At 40.5% G+C, this 27115-nt stretch overlaps 1 protein-coding gene across 4 annotated transcripts in view; it reads right to left on the bottom strand.

Moving 5' to 3' along the window:
* The window catches only part of LOC140765172 (uncharacterized), a 32563-nt gene extending 28200 nt beyond the window's left edge, over window positions 1-4363 (bottom strand). For 2 of the 4 annotated variants that reach the window (XM_073104116.1, XM_073104115.1), the window contains exons 1-2: window positions 4178-4362; window positions 3346-3437 (exon numbers count right to left, since the gene is read on the bottom strand). The gene's annotated coding sequence lies outside the window, so the exon portion shown is untranslated. Of the gene's footprint in view, window positions 1-3335; window positions 3438-4177 lie in introns of all 4 variants that reach the window. The other 2 variants (XM_073104119.1, XM_073104118.1) reach the window with 2 other exon arrangements.
* Between the last annotated feature and the right edge of the window lie 22752 nt (window positions 4364-27115).

The raw sequence follows: 27115 nt of genomic DNA, 5'->3' as shown, positions 1-27115 counted from the left end.
AAGAATGATTTTACTTATTTCGACAAATCCTCTAGAGATCACGTCGTGGGGGAAAACTGTAAATGTAGTGTGGCAAAGACAATGGCAAAATGGAAGGTGACATCAACGTGGTATTGTAGCACATCACTGTAGCAATCAGTGACATCAGCAGTAGTGGTTAGGTGAAATAGCTATGGTAGCAACAAAAAAGACTCCTGCAAAGTAGTAGTCGGCGAGAGTCGATACCGTTGATGATGCCACTGGATACAATGGGGGCAGTGACAACTAAGAGGAGGTTGCGGTGGTAGAGGAGAACAGAGCGACAGTTGTGTTGTCACTCGAAAAGGAGGCAGCCAACAAAGAGGAAATGGCGATGAAATGACACCAACAAAAAGGCGATAATGAGATGATGGCGGCGATGAGGTGGAGAAGGAGGAGGCGATCCCGATGGCAACAACGGTGAAAACTTGTGGTGGTGGTGCGGTGACAAGGTTGATAATCGTAGTGGTTCTAGTCTATTGGCAATGGTGGCAAGCAAGAAGAATTGGCGATGGTACAGTGGGGACTATGACGAAGATCTAATGCAGCAATTGTGCGATGAAGAAGAAGGTGAATCAAGTTGTAGGAAGCAGTCTGCTAAGGGTTAGAGGGATTGGGGCAAGGAAGATGAAGTTGACGTATCGACTAGGTCAAGTAGAGTTGGACACATGTGAGGAGAGTGAGGTGACCTAGAATCAATGGGCTGAGTCCGGTGAACAGTGGATAATAGGTTAATGGGTCGGATGGTTTAGGTCGAGTTGAATGCGTCGATCTGATTTGAGTTAGTTTAGATTCGATGGAGAAATTATTAGGTTTAGGCAAAAGAGGAAAGTAGTTAGAGTAGAAGGGAAATTATTGTGGACTTGGAGGGAAAAGGAAATTTTCAAAATTTTGATGGGTTTGGATAGCTTTGGTGTTGTAGGATTCAATGAGGGTTAAGGAAAGAGAAGATTTGTTGAAATATTTAAGAAAAGTGCAGATCTCCTAAATTTAGCTTCTGAAATCAAAATTCAAAATTTAGAGACAGAGGGAAACAATAAGAATTTCAAATTTTCAAATTTTTTTTAATAGAGACATTCTCTTTTTTTTTAGTATTCTTTTTTTTTTGGCTCTCATTTTTTCCTTTAAATTAGACTTTTAAAAAAATTGATTATGGCAAAGAAGATGGTGAAAGGTCAGGCAGCAGCGACAATGGAAGAACCGAAGAAGATGGCCATCAAATCTATTTTTGTTGTTCAACAACATCGATGCGGTCCTCTTGTTGTTTGATGAGTACGATTTCTTCATGCAGCTCGGCAATTACAATGATCAAAATAGTAGTAGGATCTCGGGCTGTAATAGTAAAATTTATATAGGACGATGGTATAGAAAAGAACAAACTCACAAAATCTACCTATAGGGTGTTGGAATCCACCAACAAAAAAAAAACCCGTGGAATCCAACAACAAGAAACAAAGATAATCTCAAATATTTATTAACCTCAAATAAAAAGGTAGCAAACCTTTACATGGGCAAACCCTAAAAATACAAAAATACCCTAATATAGAAAGACTAAACTATCATCAATATCAAAGTCTCTCTCTCTCGATGTATGATCAATTATTTGGGCCTAGTATCCACAGCAAATCTCCATTCGTTTGATGCATGTACTTGGTCGATTGCGGCAAACCAATTCGCATAAAGAGAGAATTCATCATTCTTGTTTTCAAGAAGCAAATCTTTACAGTATGAATACAACAAGAAGCAAATCTTTGCAAATTGAAAAAAAAAGACAAAACATGTGAAAAACTAGACAAAGACAAGTAATTCAAGTGCAAGAAATCAGTTCCTTTGGTCTATCATTTCAGGAACGACTACACTCCCACCTAAGACCATTTCCTAACCTTGTGACATTGAAATTAAAATCAGTCAAATCAACTTTCATATCCTTTGATTACCTAATTTTTCATCCATCAAAACATAAGATTATCTTTATACTTAGGTTTTACAAAACCGGTCATCAGCAAAAATAGTCAATATCATTCTGTGAACTTGTCTAAGTAAACCTAAATAGGTGGCATGTACCACTTGATGGTTTTACCAAATCCTTCTAAACCTAAGCTCTAATACCAATCTAAAATAACACTCTACCATCAACAACACACACCCTATGTGCTCACATAGCACACACGATGCACATGACAGGACAGACAAGCATTAATATAGAAAAAAATCTATACTCAAGATAATCTATTTTAGAGATAACTCATACTACAATCCAAATATACCTCTTAGCAAAAGAATCATTGTATACATCAGAGCAATACTAAACAACTATAAGATCTAGGAAGACCTGCAAACCAGGACCATCGAGAGCAACACAAATACATATAACAAAAGTTTGATATATCGTGCTACAAAAAAATACAAAAGCTACAAGAAATCTTAATGCAATATAAAAGTTATCATCTATACAATGGAACTCCTAGCATACCCCATCTCTGTTATAATATGCTCCTCCACGATATCTCAGTTTGCTATTAAGTTCCACATCTTAGGGGTTAGCAAATAATGTGGGTCATGAGCCAACAAGCCTACTAGATAGATCTTACTCAAAATCGAGGATGCCAAACAGAGCATAAATCATGTGCTAAATAATAGGAATAGAAGTAGCATAGGACTGTGTCATGGATGAACATGTAATGCGTAATATATCTAAGATCATAATGTCTCACATGATATATGCAATACAAATAATTTAAGCATGCCATGTACATGTATCGAATGCACCAATTTATGTGCAACAACCACTTGATAATCAGAGATGTATCAAGCTAATAACCAATGCATGTTCACACACCTTGTTCATCAAATAAGTTTTAATTGACAACTAAACAACAAACATAGTACAAGGTACACATTATCTATATCTAATCTTACAATCCAGCATGAAGGCTCATTTCAAAATCAGTCCAATCTGTAATGTAGGATATCATAAATCAAGATAATTTACACCACTCTAGCTAATAGCAAATACATGGGGTAACTTGCTATGTCACATGCACAAGCGAACAACATGCTCGATTATATGTGGTCAATAGACTACTGACCTCAAGTGTGGGTCACAATAAACAATACACTGCATATGCAGTAATAATGCGAGCCCCAGCCACCCAATAGATCATACAATTCAAGAATTTAAGTAGTAAGGAAAGCTAATGAAAATTATGCACATGCACATTTCCAATTATATCAATATCATATATAATTGGGACTGGAAGCTAAGAAAATGTATATATATATAATTCATCTTATTGGGGAAAGGATCCAGGAGGTACAACTACTCACTGTGGTCTTGATGCCTAGTCTCCTACTGTTGACCTCGTAAGTAATCTGTGTGCTCCAGGGTTTCCGCAAGTCTGGTTGCAAAATAATAGACTCTGCAATACACAAAGAAGGACACATTTAGTAGGTTTCTTATAATTCTTTATGATATTTAGTAGTTGGTCAATAGAGAGATGTATTTATCATATTATATATATATACAATTATGATTATAACTGGTTTCTAATTGCAAGGACATATGTATATATAACTTTATAACTAGATTTAAGCCGTAAATGTCATGTGTGTAGGTGTATAACATATGTATATCTAAACAATCCCACACATATTTCTAAGTAATTAAGATTATCATGTTTTTATGAATATAAATTTAGGAAGTCTATACATGTGAATATAAATTTTATATATATATATATATATATATATATATATATAATTGCATAGGCTGCGTCTAATTTGAAATATACTAATTAATTAATTTAGAATTTAAAATAATAATACCCAACAATACAGAGAAGCTAAAAATATTACCTAAAAAAGGAATTTAGAAACTAAAACGTAATTCCAAAATTCAAATTACTCAGATTTTATTTAACCTAAGACCTAAGTATAATAATTAAATGAAAAAGTCCATGAGAATAATTAGTAAAACCAGAATTTAATAAGCAAATAAAAATTTAATCGAAAAGAAAAAAAAAAGGTTCACTGACAATGGACCGGGCTAAGGCCAGCTCTAATAGTAACTAAGCTAGGGAAGAAAGCAAGAAGAAGGGAAAAGAAAGAGGAGCGCAGGGAGGAGGGGTGAAAGCAAGAGAGAAAAAGAAAACGAGCGTACCTTGGCTTGGGTGGCTTGGGATAGTCGCCGCTGTCGGGAAGACGAGTTGGTGGTGGCCGGTGGAGAGTTAAGATGTGGGTTTGGGGTGGGATGGAAAAAGAGAAGAAAAGGAGAGGGATGAAGTCACGGAGATAATAGAAGGGGAGAGCGATAGTAGACAATAGAGCTTTTGCAACGTTTGGTCTCGATATAACGGAGCATTTTATAAACCTCAATGTTAATCTATAAAAATACCTTTTTTTCGTTTTTTAAAAAATATGAGATAAGATGAGAATAAAATGAAAAGATGAGTGGATCGGTGGTTTGAGTCGACCGGTTGAGCAGAGGACACAAGATAGTGGAGAGATTTTTTGATAAAAATCAAACAACTGAAACATAAAAAGTGAAGTACTTAATATCAGCACTATCTCTCTCCGTCAGTTATGAGCTCTGAACCTCCTCCAGCGATTCGCTCCACCACGGACCCATCAAAACTCCCCCGGATCCACCCTTGCCTTTCCCTTAGCTTAAAGAATTTAATGCTATCTCTCCTGATGGAGTAAATGCCATCTCTCGACTAGAAGCAACTAATGTGGCGCCATCAAAACAAGCCAAAGATAAAAAATCTTCCTTGGCCCAACCACCCAACAAGGGTGGGGACTTGAAGGAAAAAGAAGACGATGTCCCCACCTCATGGGCATAGCTATTCCGAGGGGCTAGAACCTTGGTAGATGGCACCAAATCTAAGTCCTCCTATAGCACTATCCTACAGAAAATTCAAGCTATAACCTCTAGTTCCACAAATATTGACCTGGAAAGGCTAAAAAGATAATAAAGCAGAGTGGTGGTTCAGTCTTATTGGAAAATTCCTCGATAGACCACCACCGCTATAGTACTTAAGCAAGGAAGCAGCTCGAAGATGAAAACCAGCTGGCCAACTTGAGGTCATTGATATGGCGGTGGGCTTATTCACTTTCAAGTTCAGTTACGAAGAGGATATGATGAGAGTATTAACTGGTGGTCCTTAGACTTTTCGAGGTAAGGTTCTAAATCTTATTCCATGGAGACGTAATTTTCAATTCTTAGGTTTCCCGAGAGAATACTGGCCGGAGGATCTCCTTTTGTCGGTGGCCTCGGGCATAGGCCGTCCGCTTAAAATTGATGGATATTCTTTAGCAAGAACGGGGGGCCGTTTTGCCCATGTCTGCATCGAAATAGATTTAACTGCCCCCTTGAAACAATCCACGGAGATAGGGCCGCCAGGGGAAAGGATATTCTAGGTTGTTGCCTATGAAAACTTTCTCACTATTTGCTTCCGGTGTGGGCGCATTAGCCATTAAATTGCCTCTTGTGAGCTAGTCCTTCGGCAAGGGATGTTTTCAAGGCAACATAGGGTGGTTCAGCCCGGCCTAAATCCAATCCATCAATGGACATGGATACGACAATCGTCGGCATCTCTCTCAAGTCCCCTAAACCATTTGGTTCTTGGATTATGGTTCAAAAGAAAGGGCAAAAATCGCGCCAGCCTGGTGGTTTTGGGCCAAGAATTGCCGGTGGTGCTGAGCCCCCTCGGGTGAAGAAGATGGTGATGAAACCTAGTGATAAGCATACCGCAAAGGACCTTAACTCGGTAATGGGTGAAAAGGGAGGTAACCCTACTCACCTAAGAACTGAAGTGATAGCCAATGGCATGTGCCCCATGCCTCCTCTAACTGATGCCTTGGTATATTTCGCTAGGAGCGCCAACCTGTCACCTCCTTAACGCTTGCATCGCAGTCGGTCACACGTGGTAGGATGTAAGCTCCTGATGAGCCTCGCCGCATTGCCACCAAGTTGACCCTTCACGAGGGGTTTTTTTCCCTCCGCTCTATCGCTCCCTATCGAGGTAAGTTTCAAAATTCAAATTGCTACTTGTTAGCCAAAAAAGCCTTGAGCCATGTGTTTGCTGTTTCGAGTCCTATCAGAGTTGATCTGCCAACTGGGCCGAGTGACCTTATGGCCGTTGATCCTATCACTACTATGAATGAGAAACAATCTCCTAAATCCTATGACCTGCTACCTATGCCCTTAGGGGACTCCACCCCATCCCTATCCACGCCTCTTGACATCTCTCAATCAATAACCCTATCACCAACCATACCTCTCAATCTACCTCAGTTAATTACTTTGTGCCTCAAGTCTTTCCCCCTCCTTTCCTTGCCATCCCGGCCCAAGAGAGTGGTGACCATGAAATGCTTATAGATCAGGCATCTCAGGCGCTGGCAAATGGTCATCGTCTTGCGACAGAGCCTGATGTTGCAACGTAGGAAGAACTACCAAATAGGAACCTTGAACTAGGTTCGCTAGCAGCATTCCTAAAGCAGAGGAAAAAGGGAACTCCTTCTCCTATCCCGATCAAGATTCATAGTCTATCCAAGAACAAAGGAAAAGGAGGCCAGTCCACTCTAGTTACAATCATGGCATTGGTTCCCTCTCCTTATCGATTGGTTTATGTTGATTGTAAATTGGAATAGTCGTGGGCTCGCCAAAAAGGAGGGTCGTACCTCTCTTATTAACCTTTTAAATTTACATAATCCTGATATGGTTATCCTACTTGAAACTCATACCACTGATCGCAGATCTACCTTATTTCTTAATAGGCTAAGACCGACTTGGGACGGGTGTTACACTTTGGGGTCGGGAGCCAATGGAGATATCATGATATGCTAGAAATTTTTGAAGGCCAGATTTTCTCACATTCTCTCCTCTAATCAAATCATTCATGGTATAGTCACGTAAGAAGGTAAGCCCTCCTGGCTCCTATCGTCTATTTATGCTAGCACCAATGCTGCTTAACCGGCTCCTCCATACTAAGTTATGTAGATTCTATTAACTTGCCTTAGATGGTTATGGGAGATTTTAATTGCTAAATTAACCATGTAGATAAAATTAGCGGATCTCCTTTTTGGGCAAATTTCTCTATATGTACTTTTCAGAATTTTATTTGGAAAACTGCTATGATTAATTTTGGCTATACTGGCCTTCCTTATACATGGTGCAATAATCGCCATCGGGATACTCGTATTCTTGTTCGTTTAGACAGAGCTTTTGGTAACACAAATATTTTTTCAATTTTCTCTAAAGTTATTGTCACCCATTTGCCTCGTATTGCTTCTGATCATGCCCCTCTTTTGATCTCTCTTAGTGTTGAATCTAAGATGCGCCCACCCTTTAGATTTGAATGGTTTTGGTTTAACTATCCTAAGGTTAGTACTTTGGTTGAGTCTATATGGAATCAACCTATGCCTTCCATATGTGTCCCTCCTCTAAGTTTAACCATAAACTTATTTGTCTTCTCAATTCACTTCTCCATTGGAATAAATTTTCGCTTAATTTGGCTGAGGTCGAGGCCCAAATTACTGCTCTTGAAGCCAAAGAAAAAACTTCTATTCTTCCTCCTTTAGAGAGCTCTCGGTTGGCCATTCTCAACCGTAAATGCTTGGCCATCCTTAGACAAACTTGTTCCAAGTGGTAGAGCAAGTCTCGGCTTACCTAGCTCAAAGATAGGGATGCCAATGCTGCTTTCTTCCACCTTACTACTCAGGATGGTACCTTAATCAAGGAGCATAAGGGGATTGAAAATAGTTTTATTAATTTTTATACGGCTTTATGGCATAAGGATGTTGATGGGCTTCCTTGCCCATCCGATAACTGTCCTACGATCCCTTATATTAATGTTGTCTTCGCTAATGATTTTACCAAACAGGTTAACCTTGTAGAGGTGAAAGAGGTCTTATAGTCTATGCCGGCTAAAAAAGCTCTACATCTCGACGGCTATCACGTGGAATTTTATAAAAAAATATTGGGATATTATAGGTTAGGATCTGGTTTAGTTTGTAATTCAATTCCAGCATTCTGATGAGTTAGCTTGGACTTGGGGCCAAACCTATATCTCACTTATCCCCAAAAATGATAACCCTACCAAGGTTGTAGATTATAAGCCAATTTCCCTCTGTAATGTTAATTATAGAATTCTGGCGAAAATCCTTGCTAATAGGATTAAACTTGTCCTTCAAAATCTTGTTGGACCTGAGCAGACAGCATTTGTGGCCGATCACCACATTCATGATAATATTGCAATTATACAAGAGATTGCTCAATCCATTAATTCTCACAGATCTAAAAACAAGTTCATTATGGTCAAGATTGACCTTGAGAAATCCTATGACCAATTAAACTAGGAGGCTATCACTGGATGTATGGATCATATGGATTTTCCTTCGAAATTTGTGAACTGGATTTTGGCACGTATTTCATCACCTACCTTTGCTCTATTGATTAACAGCACTGCTTTTGGCTAGTTTAGGGGTAAGTGGGGTATCCAACAAGGGGACCCCGTTTCCCCTTACTTTTATTTTAGTTTCAGAAAATTTTTCCTCTCTAATTAGAGAGGCCATTCTCAAAAATTCTATCAAGCGTTTTAGTATTGGTGATTATGCCATTAGCCACCTTATGTATGCTAATAATCTTCTTCTATGTTTTGATGCTACTGTTATATCTTGTACCAAAGTTATGCAAATTTTTGATAGCACTGCTTGCGCATTAATTTCAATAAATCTGAAGTGTTTCTTCCCAAAATTGTCCCCAATACTATGAAAAACGACCTATTGCGCATTCTCAATATGGCAAAAGGTTGCTTTCCCTTTAAGTATTTGGGGCCAAGATATCTCCTAAATGCTTGCTAATCCATGAGCATGAGGAGCTCCTCGCTAGAGTAGAGGCCAAGTTAGTAGGTTGGAAACATGTTACTCTATCCTAAGTAAGGCGCGTTACCCTTATTAACTTGGTCCTAAACTCTATGCCCGTCTATCAACTGTCCTCCTCTTGGACTCCACTTGCTATCGTGGACCGGATATCCAAGCTCTCTAGAAGATTTCTTTGGGATAAATAAAAAAACCGCCCTGGCCTTAACCTAGTGGGGTGGGACAAGGTCATTAAGTCCAAGAGGGATTGGATGGCCATTAGAGACCTCTGAACGTTCGGTTATCCTTTGTGGCTAAAAAGGTTCTCTCTGTCCTTAACTGTGATGAATCTCCTTCAGGATGTTTGGTTAGGCCAAGTATAGGAATTTACATCCTTGGGCCGTCGCTCGGCCCAAAGTCTTGGCTTGGAGCTAGCAACTTGTCTAGGATTCTATGTTGGCTATTCGGATTGGCTTATTCAAATCTATTGGAAATGGTAAGACCACTAACATGCTCATGGATCCTTGGCTCTCCGTGACTCCATTAAGCCACTGACCGACTTTTGTCAATATCAAAATTTTCAAAAATTCAACCCTTGTCTCTAATCTTATTAACAACGGCCAATGGGATGAGAATACTACCATTGAGGCCTTTGGTCCCACTCTGTGTAAGGTGGTTTTTGCTATTCATCTGTCTATTGAGGAAAAGCCCAATTATTGGGCCCAATGCCATGTGCTAAAACTGTCTGCTCCTTTCTTTGCAAAACTATTGATCTTGATCCTCCTTGGCTTGGTTGGAAGAAAATCTAGGTAATTAAGATTCCGCCCAAAATTAAACTTTTTGTATGGAAAGTCTGTTGGGGCCGTCTCCCCACCTCCGACTTTCTTCACTCGATGAATATTGGGCCCAATGCCATGTGTCCCAACTGTGGCCTTCAAAATGAGTCCATTGGCCACCTATTCTACTCTTGCCCTTTCGCAACTGCGATCTGGGCTTACATGGAGATTTAATTCAGTCTTGACCTATCCAACTTGATCTCTTGGGGACTACGCTCAATGGATCCATATTCTTAATGCCTACCATGGGCCTTTGCATGACTTGATTATTACCACTGTTGCTGTTGCCCATTGGCATATCTGGAAGTGTCGCAATGAGAAATGTTTTAATAACACCACCACCTAAGCATGCAGATAAGGTTTGGCTACATACCCTTAGACTAGCCAAAGAATATTATGAGCAGCAAGCTGATAGGTTGGCAAAGCCCCAATCCATCAAACCTACGATTCGATGGGAACCTCTGCCTTCGATTTGGATAAAGGTCAATATTGATGGTTTGTTCACTAGTCCACTGGACCAAGGTGGAACGGGCTTTGTTGCCCGGCAACCTGATGGGGGTCTATTGATTGCAGGAAACCGATGTGGCAGGTATGGGTCAACTATGATGGCTAAAGCAATGGCCATGCTTGATGCGCTTTGAGCTATTATCAATTTAACAGCTGATCGAGTTTGGATTGAAATGGACTCTTTGCTTCTCGTTAACATGCTATGTGGAAATACAAAGCCCCCATGGATGATAAGGACTATCACCGAAGACATCACTTTTCTATTAAAAAGATACCAAGCATACAAAATTACTCACGTTTTTTGCGAGGCCAATCGTGCATCTGATTGGCTTGCAAACCTGGGCCGCTCTCAAGGCTATGGGTGCACCTGGGTGGGAACTTTCTCACCTAAGCTTTTACAATTCTATGCCTCAGATCTTAACGGGCTTTTTGTAAGCGGGAAAGCTAATCAATAAAAGTATTTGTCTTGTTAAAAAAAAAAATATTAGCACTATCTCATTTTTATGTTTTTTTTAATAAAAAGTGACTTGGGGACTGACTTGTCCGACTTCTCCTAAATTATAGAATTTTTTTAATTTTTAGCCAAATTCAATATTTTTGTTAAAAGAAGTGAGTTGGGAAGAGAAAATGTTTGCCTCCTAATTTTAGTTGTGGCGTACTAATTCTGTGATCATTGAGTTTCTCAAATAAGTCATATTATTTTATTTTAAGTTTTTTCATATATATATATATATATCCTTCTAAAATCTATTATTTGCATGTACATCTTTCTAAAATTAATATTTATATTTATCTCCTCTTAGACCTGTCGGTTTTTTTTTCATGGATACATTTTATAACTTTTCTTTCTTTGAATAAATCCTTCGGAGCAAACTAATCATTGAAAATTTCATCAATTTGGATAGAACAATAAATACTCTTATTTTGGTTTTTACTCACTCTTTCCGGTTAATAATATTTTATATTTGTTGAAAACTAACGTGAACAGTATATATGTAAAACCATGGTTTTCAAGGATTTACACGTAAATATTTAAAAGGTTATGCATAAAATAAAAACTTTATAGGTATATAGATGTGAACAAATCCTCTAATTTTCACTTTTCTCAATCAAACAAACGAAAGTAAAAATATAACCAGTTTCATTCTCACACTTTATGTCTCACCTAATATTAGGAAGTAATAAGTTTTTATTAGAAAAGAAGTTCTCTAGGAATTTCTACTTCTCAAAATTACTTCACTTTCCTCACTTTTTGACGCCAAACATTCTTAGCGCCTGTTTGATTGTAGGATAAGAAAAAAAATTGATAAAGATCGTAAGTGTGATATTTTTGTAATAACAAATTTATAAATAAAATTCAAATGTAATAAGTTTGTACAAACTAGATTCAAGTATACGATCAAATTACATTACTTATGAAAGATCAAATTGTGTGAAAAGAATCGATGTAGAATGGGAGGGAATTAGAATTCAGCATGCAGATTTCAAGAATGTATAGGGTTAATAGCATCCAAATAGATGAAATGCTTAGCTTAAGGAAACTTTAGTGGCATCCAGATAGTATAAATAGTATCCAAACAACACACGTTGAATAATAATGGAAAGTTCAAAATAAAAAACAACTTTAGAGATTCTTTTAGTGGTTTACCCTAGCACAAATTAGAGATGATCATCACCTTTACTTAAAGGATAGAGAGCCAAAGGTTGAGACATCCATCCAAATGAGAACTCAAAGTAATTCAAATCTCAACTTAGAGAGTTTTCTATTTCTCTCACAGAGTTTATGCTACATCATTGAGTGAATAGAGCTTCTACATATGTTTGATTGTTTGAGCACCACTGAAGATGATCTATATGCATTAGAGAAGCTGAAATTGCTCATCGCCATCTATGATACAATTCGGTTAGATTGGATTCACTCGTAACATTGGGTTCATTGAGATCATACCTATTTATTTAGTTTGATTTTGCTTAAGGAAATAAGGTCTTTTGTCGGGGCGCGTTTGAACGCTAGGGACTCACGTTCGAATGGGCCATGCAAACGCTTACACGTGTTCACAAAAATAGAGAATGAAATTGCACATTCGAACGACCATGGGTCCGTTCAAACGCCTGCATGCGTTCACAAAGATAAATAACGGTATTTGCGCATTTGAATGCGATCGGATGCATTCAAATGCACCGCGAAGAGAACTTTTGGTTTGTAGGATTTTAATTTGGTTGTTTGGATCAAAAGGGTGAGCCTCTATAAATATATGGAGGAAACCCTAATTAGAGTTTATCTGATAATTGCATTGGTATTATTGCCCTTATCTCCCTCCTTCTTGCTCTAGCCGTCGGTGCTCTCTCCCATCTACTTTCTTCCACCACCCAAGTTCTTAGTCGGCCTCCTTTAACTCCTACTCCCCCTCTTCTACAGTAACTTTTCTCCCTTCACTCTAAAGATGAGTTCTCCTAGCACCTATCTAGCCATTGAAGGGCTAACAAGCTAGGGTTCACCCGACCTTCGGTCACTGTATGGCCGATATCTTGAGATCTGGCTATCCAAACTCTGCGATCTTGGATTCGTTAGAAAGCTCTCTTTAAGAGTGACAAAAATCTAAATTTCAGTTCGATCGAACTGTAACAACCCAATCCAAAAAAAAAAAATTTCATGGGCACGACGCGACCGGCCACACTATGGCCGGCCTCGTGCCCATGCCAGCTGCTCATGCAGCTTGGTGGGGCGCCACGCGCCTGCGGCCGCTGCCGTAGCCAACCGGCTGCGGCCAGCTGGCCGCGGTGGGCCCCGGCGCCGCCACTACTTCTCCTATACCGCCTTCCCTCTCTCTCTTTAAATCTCTCTCTCTCTCTCTCGATGCTCTCTCTCTCTCTCGATGCTCTCTCTCTATCTCTCTCTCTCTCTCGCCAAGGCCGGTCGTCGCCGTCGCCACCTCCACGAGCGCCGATGAGCTCCTCTCTCTCTCTCTCTCTCTCTTGCCCAAGGGTGGGCTCGTCGGAGCCGAGCCACCGGCGAGAGGCCGACCGCTGGCTGGCCAGCAGCGGCCGGTGCCCTCCCCGCCGGCCCGGGTCCGCAACCGCCTCCCTCACCTCCTCTCTTTCTTCTCTTTCTCTTCTGTTCTTCTTCTTCTTCTTCCTCTTCTTCTTCTTCTTCTTCTTTCTTTCCTTCTTTCTTTTTCTCCTTCTTCCTCAGCTCCTTCTCTTTCTTTCTGCACAGTGTTGGGCTCGGCCCAGCACTGTAGCAGACAGTGCTGGGCCGAGCCCAGCACTGATGGCAGATGTGATTAATTTATTAATTAATTAGTTTATTTATGTTATTTATTTAGGTTTTTTTCTTCTTAATTAATGCAAATAGATTATTTAGACATGAACTATTTTAATAATATTATATATCCTTCAATATAATTTTATTAATGATAATTTTTATAATTAATGATTAATTAGGTATAAATATATGTAATACTTATATTTATTTATTTATTTATTTACATATCTATTAGATTAATAGATAGATTTGTAAATTATAATTATTAGATTTATATTCTAATATTCTTATGATCTACATTTTAAGTAATTCTATTAATTTATTATACATTATTATTTTGTAACAAATAAGATAATGACTACATAGTCCCTAATTAATCAAGATAAAATTTAATTATAATTAGGTTTTTATCTATATTTATATTTTATTTATAATTAAAATCTAGCCAATCATAAAAATAAGTAGAAATTCTAAAATCTAATAAATCATCATATTTTACTCGAACGGATTATAATGGGATAAACAACTAACTTTATGTTACTTAAACATTTTCAGATCCCGAATCCCTTATTTGAGACCCCGTTGTCCTTGCTAGCGAGAAGTGTCACACGGTTGATGGGCGGATGTAAGGGATACATGGTTTGTATCTTCTGATCAGTGTGAGTAGTCTTATCCCCTAGATCCCTTTCTCAAATTAGGTTATATTATATATTATGTACATGCATGTTTTGGCCTCCAGCATGCTTATATGACTTTATCTAGAAATGATTACCGTCGAGCATATTTTTATCATGCATGTAATTAGGCTGATCTTTGATATGAGTATGATAATGATAAATAAAGATGGTTGGAGATGATTATACTGTTATGGTTTTATGTCGAGATGATCTCTAGCATGAGTGTGTATGTGATAGACTAGCAGGAGTATGCATGTGTTGACTATATAGTTGGAGACTACATTGCATCATTTTCTCTTGATTCTTATTCCACCTAAATCCCTGTTATGCGTTGACTTGTGATCGTACTGGATATATGCATTTGATTTGCCATTTAGAAAGAAAGCATGAAATGTGATTGATAGGATAATTGATAGAAAGCGTGAGGATACCCGAGTGGGCGCGAGGGTTAGGACGCGCTTCGTGGATGATTGATCGCTCGACATGGTCGCGATCCTATTGGCCTTACGTCCAAGGTCGTTAGTCTGTGTGCGCAGCAGATAATTGGACACATGCTGTTCGCCAAGGTATATGTGGCGAGTTATCCTCACGAGGTTTCTATCAACTATGTGGGGGTGCCCGGTCTGGATGGATGTTGATACCTTTAGCGGATGGCAGGGTATGGTTATATTTGAGATACTCCTTGCGGATGACAGAGTATGCTCTGAGCCTTCGGGCATGATGTTGAGACCGGGTACCGGGTGTTGACTGTGCATAGTGGTCTAGTATGATGATATTATACCGAGATGTCGGTGATGATTGTGATGTTGAGAAATGCATATGATTTCATTATTATTTGACATACCTGATTATCGAGTGGTCAATATGCATCATATATGGTTGCATTTGATATCATAGCATGGTCATGGTCGGCATGCATCATGTGTCATATTTGAGAGAGAGTTATGATGATAATATGACATGGAGATTTGTTTACTCATGGTCGAGGATTATATACTTTTATCAGTTATGACATGTTATCTACTTTTCATTTATATATATTATTGAGGATACATTCATATACTCATTCATGACATGATACTCTTTCTGATTCATATTATCCAGTACATGATTTACTCTCTGTTTGGCATCACTGATTCGGGGTAAGGTCTATTCACTGAGCCTTTTGCTCATGACTCTCTTTATTTTTTTTCTAACCCCTCAGATTTGTGGTACATGATAGCGACCTGAGATATCTTGGGAAGATATTTTAGAGTGATGATGAGGTGAGCTATTGATGCGAGATGGTATAGAAGATAGTTTAACCAGACATTGAGTTGTATCGTTGTTTGTTATATTTGTACCTTATTGTATCAGACGATGATTTGTATAATATAGGTCGAATCATAGTGTACTTTTGTATTAGTTATTTTAGTTGTATCTTGATGGTTTGTTGTGGCCTGTGTGGGTCCTGCCAGATTATGTAGCGGTCTAGTGTATATTATTGTGGATTTTGATATTCATATGTTAATAGGTTTATTTGGTTAAGAGTATGATTTATTTGGTGATGGATTATATAATCATGGATAGGTTAGCAGGTTTTATTTGATGATGTCATGATTATATGTGCACAGGAGAGTATCCGTGCGTGACGGGCCCCGCCCGACTTGTCGCGTGCGTCGCGTGTGCCGTGCGGCCGCGTGGGCGTGCACGTGCCGTGCTGGGCGGGGGCGTTACACGAACAGTTAGATCCTCCGGAATTCCCTTCGAAAGTTACATCATCAAATCTGTCCAGAACCGCTATGAATTGAATCAAGCCGGCTTATAACAATCTACTACAATCGACACATGCATTTGAGGTTCGATATGTTGCTCGGGTCCTTACCAAAGAGAGACAATCTTCTTCAAAAGGATAGTTAACCAAGCAGTTTGTATTTAAAAAATTACTTAAGCATTATGTTATTAGAAGGTTGGGAGATGCTGTGATGCGATCCAATTAGCTCTAATACTAATTGATGTGATTCAATAAGCTCTGGTACGAAACTAATCTGACCCGTAAAGATCACAATTGAATCGACCCTACATAGCAAAGGAGGTTCCTTGCTGTTTGTCTAGATGCGTGCGCACTAACCAGGGCGGGTGCACACCAAGCTTACGTAATCACGGGTTGCATGAGTTTTTGGAAGTGGTGTGCATTATTCACCTTCATGGGTGCATACCCATGCAAATAAGTGATTTCGATGTGACTGATCAAGTGCTCTATTGCGGATTGGATTTATGGGGGACTTCTTGGTATTGTATAAGGCCATGGGCTTGTAAGCCCCCACTTGTCGACACGCCATGTGCACCACTATGACAAACTATCTAGTTACGATCAATACACAAATAAGATACAATACAACCTGTGTTATGATCGGACTACGGGAGTCAAATTAGTTGAGTCAGTCAAAGTCTAGTCGAGTTAAATTAAGTTAGTTAGTTAGTTTATTTTATTATTTTAAATTTCAAATAAATTAGATAATTTGCATGTGTATTTGATTCGTTAGGATTTTTACTCTTATAAATAGGACTAGTCATGTGTTGATAGAATCGTGGAATGATCATCGAGTTAAATTATTTCTCTTATCTCGTCTTTATATTTTATTATAATCATTAAATTGTCTTTATCTTTTTAAGAGTAGATCATAACAGTAGAATGTAAAAGGATTAGAATGAGGGAATTGTGTATTTCACTAAGATGAATCAAGTACATAAATAAGTGGAGATTACAACAATCTCTCCTATAATTAAGCTTGTCTATCCAACATATTAGGATAGTGTTGCTATATACAAGGAAAGTAAATAACAAACAGATTAACCAAATCAATAATAATAGTAATAAAATCTGATTTTGAAATTTCTTTCCTGATTTTGATATTTCTTTCCAATACTCCCCTTCAAGTTGGAACCAAATCTGATTTCAATATTTCTTTCCAACAAACACCCTTCTTAAGTTGGAATTAAATATGTTTTCAATATTTCTTTCCAATACTCCCCCTCAAGTTGGAGAGTGGATATCTTGCACGCCCAACTTGCGTACCATAGGTATAAAATATTTCCTTTCCCAAAGGTTTAGTTAACAATTCTCCCAATTGATTTACTGAGCCAATATGCTTGGTAATTATTGAACCATCTTGAATCTTGTCTCGAATATAGTGACAGCCCATTTCTATGTGCCTTGTGCGTTCATGAAAGACTGGGTTTGCTGCTATATGGAGAGCGGCATTGTTGTCACAATATAAGGAAGCAGGTCCATGGTGAATAAGGCCTAAGTCTCCTAATAGGCACTAAAGCCATGTTAACTCACAACAAGCTCTTGTCATTGCGCGGTATTCCGCTTCGGCTGAAGATAATGATATAGTATTTTGCCGTTTTGATTTCCATGAAATTAGTGAGGACCCAAGGAACACATAATACCCAGTAGTGGACCGTCTAGTGAGAGGACAACCTCCCCAATCTGAATCACAGTAGGCCTGCAATTTCAAATCATTTTTTGAAGAAAAGAATAGACCTTGACCTGGGGCACCCTTTAGATATCGAACAACGCGTAAGGCTGCCTCCATATGATGTCTTCTAGGTTGATGCATGAATCTACTCAAGACATGAACAGAATAAGTGATATCAGGTCTTGAAACTGTCAAATATATCAGGCGGCCACCAATCTTCTATATCTGACAGTTTTAAGCCTCTTTCCATAGGAGTGTCCACTGGAGCAGCATTTAATAGACCTGCATCTTTGATTATTTCTAATGCATATTTTCTTTGTGACATAAAAATCCCATTCCTAGATGCAGAGATTTCTATTCCTAGAAAATATTTCAACTCGCCAAGGTCTTTAAGATTGAAATTTTTATGCAAATGCTTCTTGATGGCAGCAATACTGTTTGGATCATTTCCAGTGATCAAAATGTCGTCGACATAAATTAGGAGACTTGCCTTTCTTTTTGGTGAAGAGGGAGTAGTCGGTTCGTGATTGTATAAAGCCAGCAGAAGTGATGACAGAAGAAAACTTTGAAAACCACTAGCGGGAGGCTTGCTTCAATCCATAGAGTGATTTGTGTAGAGGACAGACGAGATGTTCCTCCCCTGTCTCCGAAGCCCTGGTGGTGGAGACATGTAAATTTCTTCAGTCAGGTCACCGTGGAGGAATGCATTATGGACATCAAGCTGATGAAGTGGCCAGCCCCTGGCAGCAGCTAAGGCAAGAAGACAGCGAACAGAAATAATTTTTGCTGTGGAAGAGAAAGTCTCGTGGTAGTCGATGCCCTCCATTTGGGTGAATCCTTGAGCAACTAAGCGCACCTTATATTGCTCTATTGTGCCATCAGAGCGACGTTTGATCTTGTAAACCCATCGACATCCTATGGGTTTCTTGCCAGCCGGAAGAGATGTCAGACTCCATGTGCCGTTGGCAGCAAGAGCATCTAACTCAAGCTTCATTGCATCACGCCATTGAGGGTTGGTGATAGCTTCATTGTAAGAGGTCGGCTCTCGCTCTTGACTGATAGAAGCAATAAACGATTTGTGTGCAGGTGTATAGCGATGATAAGAAAGGTAATTGGTCAGTGGGTACCTTGTCCGTTTGCGCGAATCTGGAGAGGAGGAGGTGACTGAATCAGAGGGAGGATCCGTGACGGCAGAGCAAAGGTAATCGTTGAACCTCACAGGTGGATTAGATTGTCGAGTGGAGCGACGGAGAGGAATATTGGTTGGTGGTGGTGGATCGGATATTCTGGTAGAGGGAATGGTGGTAGTATGGCAAGGTGGTGGTGGCGGGGAAGAAGTAGAGGGGAGAAGGTTCATGGGTGAACAAATTTCAGGTGGTTGTATGTGTGATGGTGGTGGTAGAGTTGCGGTGGAGGGTGGTGAGGTGGGTGGGTTAGGTTCAAATGATGGTAATGTGGTTGAGTTGGGTTCAAAAGAATGGTCATATGGGCTTATGGGACTTGTATCATCTCCCTTTGATGGGCTTGTTGTTTGGATCAAAGGAAAGGGTAGAGAATAGGTATTATCTGGAGAATAAGGAAAAATATCTTCCTTAAAATGGACATCTCTACTTGTGAAATTTTTTTGTGTTAATAAATCAAAAAGTTTGTAACCTTTTTGACCTATCGGGTATCCAATGAAAATGGAAGGTGTAGCTCGGCAGTCAAATTTATGAGAGATATGAATGTTTGTGGCATAAGCCAAGCAACCAAAAACTCGTAGATGGGAAAAAGTAGGAGGTTTTGAGTAAAGAAGCTCAAATGGTGTTTTGTCGGCTAAAATTGGGTAAGGTAGCCGATTAATGATATGAACAGCAGTAAGAGCACATTCTCCCCAAAATTGGGAAGGAAGATTAGCTTGAAATTTTAATGCTCTTGCTACTTGAAGAATGTAATGGTGTTTGCGTTCCACAACCCCATTTTGTTGAGGTGTGTGTACGCAAGAATATTGAAAAATAACACTGTTATCTTGAAAAAAAGAACGAAGAGAGATAAATTCGCCACCATTATCACTTCGAACAGTTTTGATGCGAGTTTCAAATTGAGTAGAAACATAACTGAAAAAACGTTTTAAAAGCAGTTGTGTTTCATCTTTATGTCGCATCAAAAATATCCAAGTAAAACATGAAAAATCGTCGACAATGGTGAGAAAATAATGAGAACCAGAAAAGGAAGGATGTCGATAGCGACCCCAAATATCACAATGAATAACATCAAATGGTTTAATAGAGAAAGTATTACTGACATTAAAAGGTAAACGACTTTGTTTGGCAAGTGGACAAATAGAGCAAGATTTATTGGAATTAGCAGAAAAATTTAAGAAATTTTGGGCAATAAAATTCAAACGGGAAGATGATACATGCCTTAAATGGTTGTGCCAAAGGTCGGTAGGTGAGATGGTGAGATTGCATGTTGGTTGGTTTGAGTACGTGGCTTGTTTAGTAGTAGACTTTCCTGCTCCTAATGCCACCAGATAATAGAGTCCGTCACGCATTTCACCCAAACCAATCATCTTCCTCGTATCCAGATCCTGCAAAATGCACCAATAAGGAAAAAATGTCACTGAACAATTTAAACCTTTTGTCAATCGCCCTACTGACAACAAATCAACTTTGAATATAGGAACAGATAACACATTATGCAATTTATAGACAGAATTCAAAGGCATAGATCCTTTAGCAATAGTTTTGGCCTTCTCTCCGCTAGGTAATAATATGGGTGATAACGAGAAACCTTTGTCTTTATGTAGTATTTTTGATGATGAGGTGATATGATTTGTTGCACCACTATCGATAATCCAATTTCGACGAGCTAATTGAGACAAACCTGGTTTTGCGACCGCATTTGCCTTAGGATTAAGGGTACCTTCTGCTTGATTATTGAGAAGTTCCATAATTTGTTTTAATTGGGCCTCTGTGAATGTGGTGTTGGGTCCACCTTCTTCACAACTCGCCTGGTTGACTGCAGAGTAATTGGGCCGAGCAGAGCCTGAGCCCGGATTGGACTTGGCCTTTGGATGGCCAGGGGGGTAGCCATGTAATTTGTAACACTTTTGGAGTGAGGTCGCACCTTTCCAGAACCGGGTCCATTACGTTTGTGATTAGAATCAAGATGATCTCTACTCTCGTTCTTCCCTGGTGATGGTGGATAAAGCTTGCGGACAGCCATGGCAGCAACTGAGGTCGGCTCGGTGGAGGCGGAAGCAACTCCTAGATGGCGTTGTTTCTCCTCTTGAGCAATGAAAGAGTATGCTTCGCGAACTGAGGGGGAAGGTTTCATCAAGAGGATTTTGACCGCGGATTGCACTATAAGATTCATTCAAACCCATTAGAAATTGCATTACCTTTTGTTGCTATGATTGTGGTGTTTCACAATGCATCCCTAGCTCGTCCCTTGCATTTACTTCTACTTCTAGGTTATCTTATTCTTACTCCTAAGATAAACTTACGGGTAGAATACTTTCTCAATATTTAGATGCTTAACAAAGGAGCTCAACCCCTCTGTAAATAGAGGTCGATTACAATGAGTCCCACTAGCCCTAAAGACTGACATGACTTGAATTAAGATTTGCCTTACACAAGCTTACATGACTTAAGTGTTGTCATGAATTATTTAGACTTGCCTTAATGGCTCACATAACTAAACTAGACTTACCTAAAAGGCTTACATCATGAAATAATTAAAAGATAAATAGATTGATCATTCGAGCCCAATGTCCTCGTGAATTGATCCGATCAGACCTAGATCACATCATTCCACTACGCTTCAGACCACCTTGTCCTCAAGGTGAGAAGTCTGGGAAGCACTGCATCAACTCGAACTCAAATTCCTAAGTTGGATCTCCCGTTGGACCACTCTACTTGTACTTGTGTGATCAATCTTCCATCTACTCAAATCCTTCTCTTGGCTAGAACCTGAAGTGGCATGGGCTCTTGGTCATGTGTGGCTGGATTGGGTATGTTGGCCGCAACAGCTATCTCCGCTGCAACACGGGCTCGCAAAGCTGAAACATAGAGAACTCGGGCCGCAACAGCTGTATCAAGTCAGTAGGTGATACACTTAGTTAGGGTCTTTTCTTATTGCATTAGTTATTTATTTTCATTAAAATAAATTTTCTGTAAGTCGCATTCGAATGCAAAAGGGGTCGTGTTCGAATGCATTTGCGAATGCCTGCATCAAGTTCACAAATATAGAGAACATGAAAGGCGTGTTCGAACGCGGCGTTCAAATGCCTATATTGCGTTTGTATCGACAAAGAACGCCTTTTGTGCGTTCGAAAGCGATCGGCGGGAATCTTCTAGAATTAGGTTTAATAATTAATAATTATTATTTTGGCTTGTTGGCTAACCTTTATAAAGGTGTGGATGGTAGCCAAAATCATTATGCTATTGGATTACTAGTTTCTTGCCTCCTATCTTCTCTCTATCTTCTCTACCCTAATCTCCCCCCTCCCTCTTCACCAACCTACTACCTCTACCATTGGCAAGATCTCTCCTAATTTCTAATCTCCCTCGTCTGTCAAGTCGTCTCTCTTCCTTGGGATCTCGACCACTTCTTCCCCTTCGTCTTTATCCCTTAAACAACATCAAACATCCACCCTCATCTCTATTATCATCCATAACCCTAACATCCACTCCACCTGTCACCACCACCATCATCCGCACTATATCATATTTTCGTCCTTATTTCAGTTCGAATCTACGAAGGGCGTAAATACAAAAATGTAGATCAAAAAGTTACGGATCGATTCCACTTGGTTTAGTAATTTTATGACTATGTAAGAGTATTTGGTGAATATTTTTCCTAGTTTGCGCGGACTGCTTCCTACAATGAATCCAGATTTTGAAGGAATCATTCCGTAACCTATCATTGGTATTAGAGCCAGGCGATCCTTAGACCTCCATTAATGGTTGAAACAAGGAAGATGACATTGATAAGGAGACCAATGGAGAGAACACCGATAAGGGAAGATTCAACCCATGATAACCCTAACCGTGAAGCCAATTCCTTTAGAGCAACCATAGTCGGACCGAGTCAACCAACGTCTATGGGTGTGAATATGACGTAATGCAGAATGATCATAATGCTTTAAAAGAATATGTCATGAACTGATCAGCTTCGTCATCTCCTTGACGAAGATCGATGCCTCAAGAAGGACCAGCGGTGGGACCACATCGAACAGATACCCCATAGGTCCAGGTGCGACGTTTTAGTGTTAATGATCCTCTTTTACCTATGCCTACACATCATCCCCCACCTTCGTTACAAAACCCAAGACCGGCGGTGGTGGAACCCGAGAAGCGAGCAGCACCAGTGTGCTTTGTCGATGAGGAAGATTGGCACTTTAAGGATGAAGTTGATCCCTTCGGAGATGGTGATGGACATGTTCGAGGATTTAGAGAAGGAGATCAACAAGCACATATGTTCAGATCGGAACCAAGGATCTTTCACGAACTCGACAATGCTATCCGAGGGAGAACTGCACGCTTGGATTTCCCAAAATTCCAAGGTGGTGATCTGACAGGTTGGATGTTTCAAGTAGAACAATACTTTGATTGTCAAGGGACAGTGGAGGACGCAAATGTCTAGATGGCAAGCTTTCACCTCCAAGGAATGACATTGCATTGGTATCAATCAGTTATTCATGGTGGAGGATTTATCAGTTGGGTTGACTTTTGTAGGAGGATTACATATAGATTTGGGACAGCGACATATGAAGATTTTGCTGCCACATTAAGCAAGACGGTTTAGAGGACGACCGTATTGGAGTACCAAGCTGAATTTGAAAGAGTTAGCAGTCGTTGTGAGCCACCTTGGCTTGAACCGACATTGATGAGCACATTCATTTCAAGGCTACTGGAGGAGATATAAGTAGATGTTCGTGCTCTTTGTCCTACCACTCTTGAGGAGGCCTTTGAGAGGGCTGTGAGGATGGAGCAAAAACATAAGGCTCTCAAGATGGCAATAAAAATAAGTTGGGGCAATCGAGATGGGCAATTTGCGCCTAGAACACCGACTGGATATTCTGCGGGTTTAAAGATAGCGGCTGCGAGTACTAGACCACGACCACCTTTGAGACCTTCTTCCGATGTTAGAGGAGGCACAAGAGCCCCCGTTCGAACTCTCACACCTGCCCAGGTGGAGGAGCAAATAACGAAGGGCCTTTGCTTTCGATGAGATGAACGTTTCACTCCCGGTCATCGGTGTTCCGTCGACGGTCTCAAGGAGGACAATGAGGTTGTTGGTGATGGAGTGTTTAGAGGAGGTCCATGAGGACGTCGTTGAGGAGGGTGCGGAGGAAGATATCCAAGCTGACATATCGATGCATGCATATTTAGGTACTTCCGTGCCGAGAATGTTATGGGTAGACGGACTCGTTAGAAAGCATTGTGTGCACATCCTCATCGATTCCGGGAGTACACGAACTTTCTAAAGCATGTGGATGAAATTTAAGTATGGAAACAAAGATGTGCGGCTTGATGGCATTCGATCTTCGCCGATTCCTGCGATACAGCCGATGGTGGGGCTATCATGTGCTAGTGATTTGGCCTATCTTCTTCAGTTAGGACCAGCAGGAGACGAGCCTCAAATGAGTCTAAATACTTCCATCGAGTTGTCTAATTTATTAGACAAATTTGCTGGACTGTTTGAAGAACCAAATAAGTTGTCACCAAGGAGAACGGCAGACCATTGCATAGAGATTGTGCACGGTGCTGCACCGGTGAATGTGAAGCCATATTGGTATCAACATTTGCAAAAGGAAGTCATCTCCAAGATGGTAGCCAAGACATGAGCAAGGCGTCACACAACCAAGTCATAGTTCATACTCATCACCTGTGCTATTGGTGCGAAAGAAGAATGACATGGCGTTTTTCTGTCAACTACCGGGCACTAAATGCTATCACCGTCAAGGACCGGTATCCCATTTTGATTATAGAAGAGCTGCTGGATGAGCTTGTAGGGGTGACCATATTCAGCAAGCTTGACTTGAAGGCTGGGTATCATCAAATTAAAGTTCACTCGGCGGATGTGCACAAGACTGCATTTCGGACTCCTGACGAGTATTACGAGTTCGAGGTGATGCCTTTTGGTCTCACCAATGCTTCAGCTACTTTTCAAGGCCTCATGAATGATATATTTCGGCCTCTATTGCAAAGGTATGTTTTCGAATTCTTCGACTGTATTTTGGTGTATAGTAGGATTGAATTGGAGCATTGGTGATATTTGGAGGATGTGCTGAATTTGTTGAAGCAAAACCAGCTGAAGATCAAGAAGTCCAATTGCCTATGAGGAGTACCACAAGTGGAGAATTTAGGCCACATCATCTCAACAGAAGGTGTAGCGGCAGATCTTCAAAAGGTAGCATGCATGACTGGTTGGCCGATTCCTACTACCTCCACAGGATTGCAAGGATTCTTGGGGCTCACCGGATATTATCGTCGCTTCATCACTGAGTATGGCAAGATCGCTGCTCCTCTCACTTCTTTGTTGAAGGACTCTTTTAGATGGACAGATGAAGCCACTTTTAGTCTTTGAAAACTGAAAACAGTAATGATAATGGTGCCTATTTTAGTACTACCGAACTTCACTAAACAGTTCATTGTAGAATATGATGCATCGGGAGTTGGCATAAGAGTTGTACTAATGCAAGGAGGACGTCCCATTGCCTTTCTTAGTAAGGTTTTATCACAAAAATCTCAGCAATTATCGACTTACGAGAGAGAGAGATGTTGACAATTCTATATGCGATGACAAAGTGGAGGCCTTATTTGATCAATAGGCGATTCATTATCCGAACCGATCAAAAGAGCTTTTCATAGGATAGCGTATACACACTTTGGCACAGCAAAAATTGGCCACAAAATTGCTGGGGTATGATTATGAAATTCTATACAAGAAATAGTCGGGTTTAGGATCTGGTCCCCTTTGAGCACTAGTTTGTCTATCATGCTGTACTCGATCTGACTTGATGGGTCTTGAGTCACTTGAGCCTCAAGTTCCACTAGGCTTGGGTCCTTCAAGGTGTCATCCCTGATCTGGTCCAACAAGGGGTGGGTTGGAATCGATAGGGTGGCTAGCTCAACGGAATTAGGTTGGCGCCAGAGTGCATCGGTTGTGCCGTTCTCCGAACCCTTTTTGTAAACCAAGTCATAGTCATACCCGAGCAACTTAGAGAGCCACCTCTGTTGCACTAGAGTGTGGATCCTTTGCCCAAGTAAGTAGGGCAGACTTCTTTGATCGGTGTGCACTATGAACAGCCTCCCGATCAGGTATGGGCGCCACTTGCTAACAGCGTAGACCACGACTAACATCTCTCACTCATACGTCGACAATTGGCACGACCGTTGTGAGAGGGCCTTGCTTATTGGTCACCTTTCTTGCATCAAAATTGCGCTAATCCGTGACCCAAATGCGTCACACTCGACAACAAAGAACTTGGTGAAATTTGGTAAGGGTAACACGAGCGCCTCGATCATGGCTTGCTTGAGTTCTTTAAATGTGTGTTTTGCCTTGTCATCCCACTCGAACTCGCCTTTACGGAGTAGGGCAATTAGCAGGGCTGCAATCCTCCCATAGCCCTAGATGAACCGACAGTAGTAGCCGATGAGGCCGAGGAAGCCTCGGAGCTCCTAGGGCGTCTTCGACCGTGGCCAGCACACAGCCACCTTCGCAGGATCGGCCTCCACACCTACGAAAGAGATGAAGTGCCCTAGGTACTCAACTCGTGGCTACACCCAAAGGCACTTGCTTTTCTTCACCTTCAGCATGTGTGCCTGTAATATCTCCATGACTGTTCGTAGGTGGTGTAGGTGCTCCTCTCTTAATCAACTATAAAAGAGGATGCCATTAAAAAATACCAAAACATACCGTTGAAGGAGTGGGCGAAATACATCTCGCTCATCAGCCCTTGAAAACTTGCCGGGGCATTAGTCAGGCCAAAGGGCATTACAAGGAACTCGTAATGCCCATCATGGGTTCGAAAGGCTGTCTTGTGAACGTCAGATGCCTGGACCCTAATCTGGTGATAGCCGACTTGCAAATCTAGCTTGGTGAAGATGGTGGCACCAGTTAACTCGTGCAATAATTCCTCGATAATCGGTATTGGATATTGGTCCTTGATGGTGATGGCATTTAGTGCTCGGTTATCCACGCAGAGTCGCCATGTGTTGTCTTTCTTCCGCACTAGTAGCATCGGCAAAAAGTAAGCACTATGGCTTGGTTGGATGGTGCCTTGGTCCAACATTTCTCGTACTAGCTGTGTGACCTCATCCTTTTGGGCATGTGGATACCGGTAAGGCTTCACGTTTGCTGGTCTGGCTCCCGGTGTGATCTCGATCCGATGATCGTGGTATCGGATCGACGGTAGTCCATGCGGCTCTTTGAAGACTTGATAAACCCTTGGAGAAGTGAGTCCAAATCGGTGGCTATTGTGTAACCTATGTTCGGTTC

Source organism: Typha angustifolia, chromosome 8, assembly GCF_048772165.1.
Source record: "Typha angustifolia cultivar Huaian chromosome 8, ASM4877216v1, whole genome shotgun sequence".
NCBI lineage: Eukaryota > Viridiplantae > Streptophyta > Magnoliopsida > Poales > Typhaceae > Typha > Typha angustifolia.
This window is presented reverse-complemented; position numbering and strand designations above follow the sequence as displayed.